Source organism: Giraffa tippelskirchi, chromosome 2 (genome assembly GCF_054371585.1).
Source record: "Giraffa tippelskirchi isolate mGirTip1 chromosome 2, T2T-mGirTip1v1.2.pri, whole genome shotgun sequence".
Taxonomy (NCBI): domain Eukaryota; kingdom Metazoa; phylum Chordata; class Mammalia; order Artiodactyla; family Giraffidae; genus Giraffa; species Giraffa tippelskirchi.
The window spans coordinates 11,610,399-11,623,482 of NC_137276.1; the positions used below are offsets into that span (position 1 = coordinate 11,610,399).

General features: G+C 39.9%; 1 protein-coding gene and 1 long non-coding RNA gene across 3 annotated transcripts in view; one reads left to right on the forward strand and one right to left on the reverse strand.

Moving 5' to 3' along the window:
• The window catches only part of LOC145524140 (uncharacterized), a 76,451-nt gene extending 65,271 nt beyond the window's left edge, over positions 1-11,180 (forward strand). The window contains exon 3 of one of the 2 annotated variants that reach the window (XR_014067255.1): positions 10,954-11,180. This is a non-coding gene — a long non-coding RNA (uncharacterized LOC145524140). Of the gene's footprint in view, positions 1-403; positions 3,036-10,953 lie in introns of those variants that run through there. The other variant, XR_014067252.1, reaches the window with a different exon arrangement.
• PLPP4 (phospholipid phosphatase 4) overlaps positions 1-13,084 on the reverse strand; it is a 438,966-nt gene that overhangs the window by 400,313 nt on the left and 25,569 nt on the right. The window lies entirely within an intron of this gene.

Below are 13,084 nucleotides of genomic sequence, written 5' to 3' on the forward strand. Positions count from 1 at the left end.
TTGGCAATTTGATCTCTGGTTCCTCTGCCTTTTCTAAAACCAGCTTGAACATCTGAAATTTCACAGTTCACGTATTGCTGAAGCCTGGCTTGGAGAATTTTGAGCATTGCTTTACTAGCATGTGAGATGAGTGCAGTTGTGCGGTAGTTTGAGCGTTCTTTGGCATTGTATAGTATACATATAGGCATGTATAGTATATATGTATATATACATATATATACACACATATATATCCATATATAGTATACATGTATATATCCATATATAGTATATATGTATATATCCATATATAGTATATATGGATATAGGCATGTATAGTAGGTCATTAAATTTGCCTCCCTTTCTTCCAGCTGGGATTGTTGGCAGTTCTTTGAGTTGATCTGTTCTTTTCCTCTTTCTGTAGACATTTTGAGCTGAGCTACGTAAAGGTGAAGGGGGTAGACACCCTGGCACTGCTACACAAAACAAGATTGAAAAAATAATTTACTCTGTATGCCTAGCAGCCTGCCCAGCCCAGAGGAACTCCTGCCAGTGGTGATGGCCTTTGTTGTTGTCTCCAGCACTGGCGCTGAAGGACAAATAGAGAAGCAAGATGTCAGATCACCGAGAGCTCTTCTCCCCTCTGAAAACATCTTAAATTTAATCTGATAGTCAAGAACCCATCTCTAAGACCAAAACAGAATTTTCTTCATGGGAACAGGCCATAACGAATTACATTACTGGCCCCCTTACTTTCCATTTCCCTCACTTCTTAGAACTCTCAAGAAATCTTCCAACCCCTTAATTAGGATGCTGGAGACCGGTTTATGCAATCTGATCCTGGCAGAGGGAAGGCCACAGAGACTTTTTCCCATCACAAAACGGGGCTGCATTTGTTTCTTTCATAGAAGTCAGGCAGCCACAGGCCAAATCCCATCAGCACTAGATATAAGACTTCATAACTCAGTTCATACCACTAGGCACTGGGGTTAATTGATCTAGGAAAACAGCTCCTGACAGCCCCTGGGTTTTTCCTGTGTGGGTCTTGAGCAGGTAGGAACCATCAGGCCCTTGTTGAGACCTCCAGTATTACCTGTCGATGCTGAATTAAATCACAGAGGAACAGCTTCAGCAGCATCGTCTTTAAATAAAAGCATCAAGTTAATAACAAACAACAGAAGGAAGAAATTGCCGACCAAGTTTGCAATCACAAGAGATGTACTTGTTCTGCTGCAAAATGAATGCTGGAAAACGCAGGAATTTTAAAAGCCAAGTGAAGCTAGTGTCTTGCACAACGGCACAGAAGGGAGTTCTTCCTGGATGGATCAAGTGGAATGATAGGATTTATCTCTTTGCAAAATAAGGGAAGTGTCCATTTTATCACAGTCAAGCTATATTTTTAATATTCATTTATTCCACATTCTGTGAAGCCATTATTGACCAGGCTTCAGTATGAGCATGGTAAGGATACGGTTACAAATGTAACCTGGATTCAGTGCTGAATTTTATTTGCATATCAATCCTGGGGGATTTTCAGGCACAGCCAGGCTGTTCCTGGACTCAGTAGACATATGAGCTCCAGCACCTATTTCTTGAGGAAGAGGGACAGTGAGGAAGTAGGTGAGCTATAATCTGGGGCTTTTGTTGAGCCTTCTGGAAAGTCGAGTTCAAGTGCTACCAAGGGGAATGATGGTTCTAACCCACAACAGTCCTCAGAGAATTTGTGGGTTATGAGAGTTCCACTGAGGATGCCAACTACAGGGTAGTCCTGCTACTTCTGTCGCTCCAGTATCACTGCCTCCTTCTTCTGGTACTAAATTCCCTTTCCTGTGAGGAACCAACCCCCATACAGCCCCTCGCAACCACCCTCACCATGAAGTTGTCAAACACTCAGGTCAGACAATCAGTCTTCTCTGGGATTTTGCTGCTAGTGCTGTTTCGGGGGGTCACCATGCTAACAAAACCGGCTTCTCTTCTCTGGTGGCTCAGCAATAAAGAATCTGCCTGCAGTACAGGAGACCTATGTTCAATCCCTGGGTCAGAAAGATCCCCTGGAGGAGGGCATGGCAACCCACTCCAGTATTCTTGACTGGAGAATCCTCAGGGTTACAGTCCAGAGGGTCACAAAGAGTCAGACACAACTGAAGCGACTGAGCATGCACACGTGCAAGCTAACAGGACATGAGTCCAGAGGCAGTGGGTGACCATCTCACCCCTCACATGGAGGAACCAGTCTAAGAGGGGGGAGAATGGTTCGTGGTGGCATTATTTAAGCCTCTGGACCCAACCAGACCTGAAGTCAGATGCACTCCTGGACATGTAAGTTTTGAGAACTAATATATGTCTTGTGTCCTTAAGAAACCTGAGTTCCTCATTTACAATCAAAAATACAAAATTGATCATTAAACCATAGACAAGATCCTGGAAGAACTGTTGCAGGAAACTCTGAGTAGTATTTGCCGCAGCAATTCGGGAAACCCTTGAGGCTCTGTCCTTTGCCAAGTTCGTGTTCAACACCAAGCTGATGCTAAAGGTTCTGAATGGGACACTTCTTGGAGCTGTTCCCTGGGCCTGGTTCTGAACAGAAACCTTCGTGTGACCTGCATCTGAGCTCTAGAATAAGAAAGGGAAGGTCACTATGGAAACAGCAGCTAGGATCGTCAGCTCCCATGGGAAGCCTACCAACTGGCTGTGCAGTTTTATGAGAATAAAGGACCACTGACAGGTGACCGGAGCATGAAGGTACGTCTGGCTAGTCCAGGGGAGCCTAGAAGCAAAGACTCTGGCAGTAAGCAGAACCCTACAGTCAGGAACAATCTGGAGGCAAAAATCCAGGCACCCCCAAGAACTGGAGTGAAGAGTTGTTGCATGTGAGAGAGAAGATTGAGAAAAGTAGGACTCCAGTTTTAGAGCAAATGGAGTACTGAAGTCAGAGGCCCTGGGTTCAAGTCCCAGTTCTGACATTTATAAGACATCTGACCTTAGGAAAGCAGCCATTCTCAGCCTCAAATTAAGGATGTGAATGATAGTAATTAAAATCAAAACATATGCCTGAATTGGTTTTTATCTCTCCTATGCGAGTTCTGTACTTTCTGAATTGTGGTAGTTTGTATGTCTGTTTGTATGTCTGCCCCCTCCCCGCTGTACTCATCTTCTTTATCCCTTCTCCTTTTAGCTCAGTACATGAAACTCAAAATTATATACATAACAAGTTAGTGAAATTAGACAATGCATATAGAAGCACTTTATACCCTTCTGCACACAGCACTATTATATAGAATTAGTAAGCAGAACAAAGTTAGTGAAGGTGATGGAATTCCAGTTCAGCTATTTCAAATCCTAAAAGATGATGCTGTGAAAGTGCTGCACTCAATATGCCAGCAAATTTGGAAAACTCAGCAGTGGCCACAGGGCTGGAAAAGGTCAGTTTTCATTCCAATCCCAAAGAAAGATAATGCCAAAGAATGCTCAAGCTACCGCACAATTGCACTCATCTCACATGCTAGCAAAGTAATGCTCAAAATTCTTCAAGCTAGACTTCAACACTATGTGAACTGTGAACTTCCAGATGTTCAAGCTAGATTTAGAAAAGGTAGAAGAACAAGAGATCAAATTGCTGACATCTGTTGGATCATCAAAAAAGCAAGAGAGTTCCAGAAAAAAATCTACTTCTGCTTTATATACTACACGAAAGCCTTTGTGTGGATCACAACAAACTGCGGAAAATTCTTAAAAAGACGGGAATACCAGACCACTTGACCCACCTCCTGAGAAATCTGTATTCAGGTCAAGAAGCAACAGTTAGAACTGGACATAGAACAACAGACTAGTTCCAAATTGGGAAAGGAGTACGTCAAGGCTGCATATTGTCACCCTGCTTATTTAACTTATAAGCAGAGTACATCATGTGAAATGCTGGGCTGGAGGAAGCAAAAGCTGAAATCAAGACTGCCGGGAGAAATATCAATAACCTCAGATATGCAGATGACACCACCCTTATGGCAGAAAGTGAAGAAGTAAAGAGCCTCTTGATGAACATGAAAGAGGAGAGTGAAAAAGTTGGCTTAAAACTCAACATTCAGAAAACTAAGATCATGGCATCCAGTCCAATCACTTCATGGCAAATAGATGGGGAAACAAAGAAAACAGTGAGAGACTTTATTTTGGGGGGCTCCAAAATCACTGCAGATGGTGACTGCAGCCATGAAATTAAAACACACTTGCTCCTTGGAAGAAAAGCTATGACCAACCTAGAAAGCATATTAAAAATCAGAGACACTACTTTGCCAACAAAGAGCCATCTAGTCAAAGGTATGTTTTTTCCAGTAGTCATGTATGGATGTGACAGTTGGACTATAAAGAAAGCTGAGTGCCAAAGAATTGATGCTTTTGAACTGTGGTGTTGGGGAAGACTCAAGAGTCCCTTGGACTGAAAGGAGATCCAACCAGTCCATCCTAAAGGAGATCAGTCCTGATATTCATTGGAAGGACTGATGCTGAAGCTGAAGCTGAGGCTCCAATACTTTGGCCACCTGATGCGAAGAACTGACTCACTAGAAAAGATCTGATGCTGAGAGAGAGTGAAGGCAAGAGGAGAAGGGGATGACAGAGGATGCGATGGTTGGATGGCATCACTGATTCGATGGACATGAGTTTGAGTAAGCTCCGCGAGTTGGTGATGGACAGGGAAACCTGGTGTGCTGCAGTCCATGGGGTCGCAAAGGGTCGGACATGACTGAGAGACTGAACTGAATAGTAAGCGGAAAACAAAATCAGAGACCAGGACAGGAACTAAATTGCTGGACCTGAATATGCCAGGAATTATCAAACAGGGGAGGACAAGAGTCCTGGACCCTGGCCTAGGTGACTGAATGCTGTATCCCAAGATACAGAAATCAAAACCTTCCTGAGCAGGTCCCAGATTTATCCCCTACTTTAGAGGAAACATGATTTAAGTCCTCTGTAGGAGGCATCTCATAATAATGAGCCACCACCAACGCTCAGTGTCCACTGGAAGGAAACGGCTTTTAGAAATACCTGAGAACAGATTAAGGCCCAGATGTCTCTATTGTCCCAGTATTTGTGATCACTGAGGGAGACAAGAGGTTAAGTTCCCACTGGGAACTGTTTAATATACACTTTGCTCAGAAGAATGCATCAGTATCATTTTTCAAAGTCGGAAAAGTGTTAACTAAGATGCTGTAGGTGGCCACTGGAATCAATCGCAGAGATAAGCAATAACACAAACTTTAGGTTCTCAGTCAGGGAAAGAGGATTATAAGACATGGAAACCACTAAATAGTCCTGCCTAAGACAGGGACTGCACTTTCTAGGTTTAGTAATGTAACTTCAAAACTATATGCTTCCAAAGGTTAAAAGTGACTATATTTCACAAAAGATCTAGGCATTTTGTGTTATCTTCCATCCTGTTTCCAAAATTGTATTCATTCAAAGTATTGAAGCAAATTAAGTTTTTTATATCTTAACAGATTTTTCTCATAATTTTTCCTCCAGTTCTATTATACAGTAAAAGTTCATGATACTCAAATACTAAGAGGATTGTAATTGATGCTTTAAACTGGTATCAGATCTCAAACATAGATGACTGTCCTTGGTATTTTTCTATTTCCTACTTATATAATGATATATTTATAAAGCACATCTGGGGTCAAAAAATTATAGCTTCTTTTAAGACCAAGAATCTATTCATTCCTTCTTCCTTTATAAAGCTTGATTCACTTTCTAAAGATAATCTTGAGATTATATCCAGTTGACCATGAGCATTAAATAATGTCTTATTTGCTCAGATAAAAATGCTGTTACTCTTGGCCAAAGATAGTGATACAAGTTATAGAGCAAAGCTGGTAAATGAATCAATAAAATTAGAAATATAAAAATAAAATGGGGACACCAAAACTGTCTCAGCCTATTTTGAAGACCTGTGAAGATTGTAAAATTAAAATACACAGGGTTGGGAATTCCCTGGCAGTCCAGTAGGTAGGACTTGGCACCTTCACTGCCATGGTTCAATCCATGGTCAGGGAACTAACATCCTACAGGCCATGCAGTACAGTAAAATAGAACAGAATAAAATAAATATACAAGGAAGTAGCTGGGATGATTTAGGCAGCAATGGATTAGGATTAGAGACATCAGTATGAATGCATATTTAGCTTAATATAGATACAGACAGAAATACAAAAATACTTATAGGTACATGGGTTAGTATACACAAAAATATTTCCTTGTTCTGTCAGCTGAGAGGGCCTGGAAGCAATGACACCCAAGTAGCAATGAACACACCTAAGAATCTTGGTTTCTAATACCATTCTCAAAAAAAGAAAAAAGAGCCAGGGCTCCCTGGATAAATGACTGACTCTCAGATTGGAGCAAGAAATATATAAGTTGATCCTGGAGTATCTTACTGTGCCAGGAAGTAAGAAAGTGCTTTAAAAAATGAAAGAAAGAAAACCACAATGATGAAATTATATCAAAGGGACCCAGAAATCAACTAAAATAGCTTCCAATGGCTAGAGTTAGAACAATTTGAGCAAAAAAAGTACTGGGTTATAGTCAAAGGATAAATAAATATCCATGAGTCTATTCTCACATATAAATAAATAAATAAATGCTTCAATAACTATGCCTGCCCTCCAGAAATGTGTTTTAATAGGTCTGGAGTGGAGCCTAAGCCTAAGTTTTGTTTTACTTTTCATTCCATGAGTTATTCTAATTTGCATCCAGACAGATAACCACTGGAATAGATGACTCTTGAGGTTCCATCTAGTCCTCAAATACTGCCATCTTTAATTTCCTTTAGTAGGAACCTTCAAGCCAAATGTTTAGCAGGAACTCATCTCACCAGTATGACATTTATATACTTGCATTTTTTAATCTAATGCTACATACTAAATTACCCAAAAACTTTTCCTTGAATTTGTGTAACTTTTTGGTCCTCAAACCTTTTTAACTCAAAAAGTATTGAGGGCTCCAAAGACCTTTTGCTTATGTGGATTACATTCATTGATATTTAGTGTATTACAAATCAAAACTGAGTTATTTCGTAAATATTTATTTGATTTAAAATAACAGTAAAAAATCCATTACATGTTAGCAGAAATAATATGCTTAAATGAAAGTAACTATATCTTATAAAACAAGATAATTAGGGAGAAGCACAGCATTGGTTTTCACTTTTGCTAACTTCTTAAATGACTAGCTTAAAAGAAAACACCAGATTCTACTACCTGTGTCTGAATTCAATCTGTGGCAATATGTTGCTTTCATTAAAAAAAAGAAAAATCTGACCTCATACAAATAATTAGAAAGAGGAGAAATAATATAATAGTCTTTTCATGTCCCCATGGATTTTCTTTCTGGATACCACATCAAACTTGACAGCTGATAGTTTCTTAAAGGTTAACTGCAAAGTGGAATCTGATATCATATCAATGACCTTTTCATATTCTGCTATATTAAAATTAATTGATCTATACTACAGTTGAATGGATATTTTGTCTACACATGATTTTGCCATTTCATGCTTTGGTGATTTGGAAAATATTAGTTCAGAGAGTAATACAGATATTACAAATGTTACCATATTTAATCATACAATATCAAAATCACATTTGTTAACATCTTCACTGATCCCATCAGAAAAGCGTTAAAGTGTGGGGAAACTGGCAAGATCATGAGAGATACTCAAAGTTTGAGAAAACTCAAAACTTTATCGCTGATAGCAAATCTGGTCAGACGTTTGCCTTTAAGAAACAAACTCCCTTGGTTCATTTTTGAGCAAATATGTACCAAATGCCCGAGTCTAAAAAACTGGTTTTGCCCATCTGTTATTTCTTTCCATTAAAACTGGTGTTGACTGAAAGCAGAAGCTTGGTCAGCTCACAATCCCAGCAGCCAGGCACAGGGCTCCTCCTGGGACGGCCACTCTACCTTGACAGGACAGCTCAAGTGTGCTCCTCCCATTTCATCAGTCCGGGCGCTGAGCTTTGTTCAATTTTCTGCCTATGTCAGGGAGTCTTCTGCTCCTAGGAATTCTGAGGCCATAGTTCAGTCTTCAGTTATTTCTCAAATCATACAGAATGTGTGCATTCTTTTGTCTAAATCACCTACAATAAGCATGTATAGGAGAATTTTAAGAGACTTCTCAAAATAAAGCCTTTCTCAGTACATTATATCTGTTGTTTTTATATACAAAGTAGGCCTTTTATTAAAGTTGTAGTGTTTGTATCATCAAGGAGAAATGAGCGTTCTTCTGATTATGATCCCCAAATTACTGTGAACACGGGACAGGCCTCAGAATAACTAGAAATTCCTAGTACTTGAACGGCTTTAGTAAACCAAGGCAAATAAAATTTATACCTTCTCTAGTCTTCTACAGTTTACCACATGCCTTCAAGTTTGCCTCTTACAATTTAGCTTGCATTCTGGTATGACATAACACGGCACTAGCGGTAAAGAACCTGCCTGCCAAGGCAGGAGACACAAGAGATGCAGGCTCGATCCCTGCGTCGGGAAGATCCCCTGGAGAAGGAAATGGCAACCCATTCCAGAACTGTTGCCTGAAAAATTCCATGGACAGAGGAGCCTGGCAGACTACAGTCCATGAGGCCACAAAGAGTCGGACATGACTGAGTGACTGAGCACACACACGTGTACATAAAATTACTCCGTTAACATCCAAAATATATAAAGAACTGATACAACTCAACAGCAACAGATTTTTAATGGGCAGAAGAGCTAAATAGACATTTTTTTCTGAAGAAGACATACCGATACCAGCAGGCACATTAGAAGATGCTCAACATCACTAATTATCAGGAAAATGCAAAGCAAAACCACAATAAGATATCATCTTATGCCCATTAGAATAGCTATTATCAACATGGATGGGCCGTGAGGGTATTATGCTAAGTGAAGTAAATCAGACAGAGAAAAACAAACACCAGATGATTTCACTCATATGTGGAACACAAATAAGTAAATAAATAAACAAGTAAATAATCAAATAAAAAGACAGCAGACACAAAAAACAGAGTAATATTTACCAGAGGTGAAAGTGGTTGGGGGAGCACAAAATGGGTAAAGGGGGTCATGTTTCCGGTGACTCAACTTTTGGTGATGACCACACTGTACTGTATACTGAAGTCAAATATAATGTGATACACATGAAACTTACTGTTGTTCAATGGCTCGGTCATGTCCATTTGCAACCCCATGGACTGCAGCACATCAGGCTTCCCTGGCTTACATAATGAAACTTACATAATGTTACAAACCAGTAAAACTATTTTTTCTTCTGTACTTACTTCCAGTCAATGTGCATGTTCTTTTTCCTTTCAGACAACTTTACCATTTCATTCTGGGGAACTGAATTCTAAGGCAGTGGAGGACAGAGAGAGTTAGTGGTAACTATATTAACAAGAAAGCTGATGGCTTTCTTCATGTCTTTAGACAATTTCTCCTGGAAGTTCAGAGGAAGGAGAGGAAATTGGGGGGTGCTAATGTTTCCCTCGCATGATACCATGTTTGAGTTTTATTTCTTTGGTAATATGGAACACTGTTTCTTCTAATGCCCCTTCTGCTTGCAAATATTTACAGAGATCTTTATTCATAGACTTTCAGTCTTGTTTTTGTCCTTATTTCAAAGGTCAATTGTTTTGCCTTGAGATCTAGAAATCTATTTTCATTTCTAGCTTATTTACTCTCTATATCTTTTAAATTGGCAATTTTCCATTCCAATTTACTTATTTATGACTAAAAACCTCTATTTCAGGTCTAAATCTACTTACAAAAGGAGAGGACAAGGCTCCCTTTACTCGAGCGGCTAGGACTAGCCAGAATACTGCTTAAAAGCTTCCGAGGGTCTATTTTCTAAGTCTCCTATTGATTCATCTTCATCTTCATTTGTTTGCAATTTTGAATCTTTGTCCAATCTTCTCTTTGGGAAAGACTTATGAAATAGCTTAATGGAATACACTATTTTTCTTGCCCTCTCAAGGCGATTATTAAATTATGGACCACTGGGCTGTTTAAACTCTCTGTCTTTCTCATCCTGTGCTTTTAACCATTTTCCCCCATCTGAGGGGGCTATCAATCAAATGAACTAGTTGGTATAGATTTGATAGTCCAGAACAATAAATATCTAATAAAATCTCAAGCTCGGCAGTAAATTTCTATCCATCTCACTGAGGTTTAAATTTTTTTAATTAGTGTCCTTTACTCAATTCTAGACCATTGGCTTAAATTCAGCTTCCATGTTGCCTCTTTCGCTTTAGACATTTTATAGTGTGATAAAAAGGGCGTGTTCTTTTATTAAGGAAATCCTGAAGAAAGGAAAACTCATTTAGGAAGTCAGAGGAAGAACAGAAGAAAGAGAAGGACTGTAAAGCGGGTGATGAAGACAACACAGAGATGGGGGATGCAAGGAGAGTGGGTTCCACGTGGCTTGAAGGATAGTGAACTAGAGAGTTTTTTGAGAGAAAATACCTTAGAGTCAGCACTTTGTTCTGTGGGTTCCTTGGCTTAACAATTTTAAAGAAGCTGACGTTGAACCTTTGAATGTTATTATTTCCTAATTTTTCGAGAATCCTTCTTTAGTGTATTAATTTTGACATGTCAGAAGTTTTCTCAAATGGGCACTGTTATTCTAAATCAAAATACATTTGCCACGTAACCAAGGTAAGCACAAAAGTGAGGGTTACAGAGCAACTTCATGTAGGAAAGAGTTCTTGAGGAGAGTGAAACACGGACACAGATTAACTAGAAAGAGATCATGCAGTAGAATCCCAGATAATTACTGACTCCAGACCATGAGTGAAACAACACAATCTCTGGTTGACTTGAGTGTCTTTATGAATATTCTGAAGGGGATACAAGGCTAAGTTTCAATATAACCCATCAATACTGCACAAATTGGCCACCAATCAAACAGATGTTCACCAATTTGTCTTCTAGGTGGGTTTGGATTGAAGAGGAAATTTGCTGAGCCTGCACCTATTCACATTCTCTGTGGAGTACTTCTTCATGTATTCAACAGGACAAGACAATCCAGGAAGTAACAAAAACACCTTCGACATCACTGTACAAATAGTCAAACAATTGCAAAAGCAAAGTGATCAGTGGAATTCTCCAGTAGGTTAATGGCAAAAATACTTACCAAGCAATAAAACTACCAACCAAAACTTCTAATGATTATATACATATACTTAAATCTGACTTAAAAACAAAAAATGTTTGTGTGCCTACAAACCAAAAGGTCTAGTTTCCTTAAAATAATTTTGTTAAATAAATTCTAAGATACAAACCACAGAATATGAAAAGAAACTCAGCAGCCAAAGTCACTGAAATCATCCAGAGATGGTTTGGTTATAAACCCTGGGATAATAAAATAAGCAACAAGAACACTAAAACCTCTTGGAAGCCAAATCACTGTAGAGACAGGCTTCAGTTCAGTTCAGTTCAGTCGCTCAGTCATGTCCGACTCTTGGCGACCCCATGAACCACAGCATGCCAGGCCTCCCTGTCCATCACCAACTCCATGAGTCCACCCAAACCCATGTCCATTAAGTCGGCGATGCCATCCAGCCATCTCATCTTCTGTCACTCTCTTCTCCTCCTGCCCTCAATCTTTCCCAGCATCAGAGTCTTTTCCAATGAGTCAACTCTTTGCATCAGGTGGTCAAAGTACTGGAGTTTCAGCTTCAACATCAGTCCTTCCAATGAACACCCAGGACTGATCTCCTCTAGGATGGACTGGTTGGATCTTCTTGCAGTCCAAGGGACTCTCAAGAGCCTTCTCCAACACCACAGTTCAAAAGCATCAATTCTTCGGCGCTCAGCTTTCTTTACAGTCCAACTCTCACATCCATACACGACCACTGGAAAAACCATAGCCTTGACTAGACGGATCTTTGTTGGCAAAGTAATGTCTCTGCTTTTTAATATGCTGTCTAGGTTAGTCATAACTTGCCTTCCAAGGAGTAAGCGTCTTAATTTCATGGCTGCTGTCTCCATCTACAGTGATTTTGGAGCCCCCAAAAATAAAGTCAGCCACTGTTTCCACTGTTTCCCCATCTATTTCCCATGAAGTGATGGGATCAGATGTCATGATCTTAGTTTTCTGAATGTTGAGCTTTAAGCCAACTTTTTCCACTCTCTTCTTTCACTTTCATCAAGAGGCTCTTTAGTTCTTCTTCACTTTCTGCCATAAGGGTGGTGTCATCTGCATATCTGAGGTTACTGATATTTCTCCCAGCAATCTTGATTCCAGCCTGTGCTTCCTCCAGCCCAGTGTTTCTCATGATGTACTCTGCATATAAGTTAAATAAGCAGGGTGACAATATACAGCCTTGACGGACTCCTTTTCCTATTTGGAATCAGTCTGTTGTTCCACGTCCAGTTCTAACTGTTGCTTCCTGACCTGCATACAGGTTTCTCAAGAGACAGGTCAGGTGGTCTGGTATTCCCATCTCTTTCAGAATTTTCCACAGTTTATTGTGATCCACACAGTCAAAGGCTTTGGCATAGTCAGTAAAGCAGAAACAGATGTTTTTCTGGAACTCTCTTGTTTTCTCGATGATCCAGCGGATGTTGCCAATTTGATCTCTGGTTCCTCTGCCTTTTCTAAAACCAGCATGAACATCGGAAGTTCACGGTTCACATACTGCTGAAGCCTGGCTTGGAGAATTTTGAGCATTACTTTGCTAGCATGTGAGATGAGTGCAATTGTGCGGTAGTTTGAGCATTCTTTGGCATTGCCTTTCTTTGGGATTGGAATGAAAACTGCCCTTTCCAGTCCTGTGGCCACTGCTGAGTTTTCCATATTTGCTGGCATATTGAGTGCAGCACTTTCACAGAGTCATCTTTCAGGCCCTATGCACAACTGATGATAAAATAGATAGCTTTTGTTTTTCAGATTCAACCTTTTACTTCTTTTTTCAAAGGAAAAGTTTATAACCTTTTTAGGCCCCCTGGACTCCTGCTGCTCTCAATCACTTCTTCTAAGTCGTTTGAGCACCTCTACATTTGGGAGCTGAGCCAATGAATATACAAGTCAACCAGTTCTGCTAATGTAAACATGCCCACC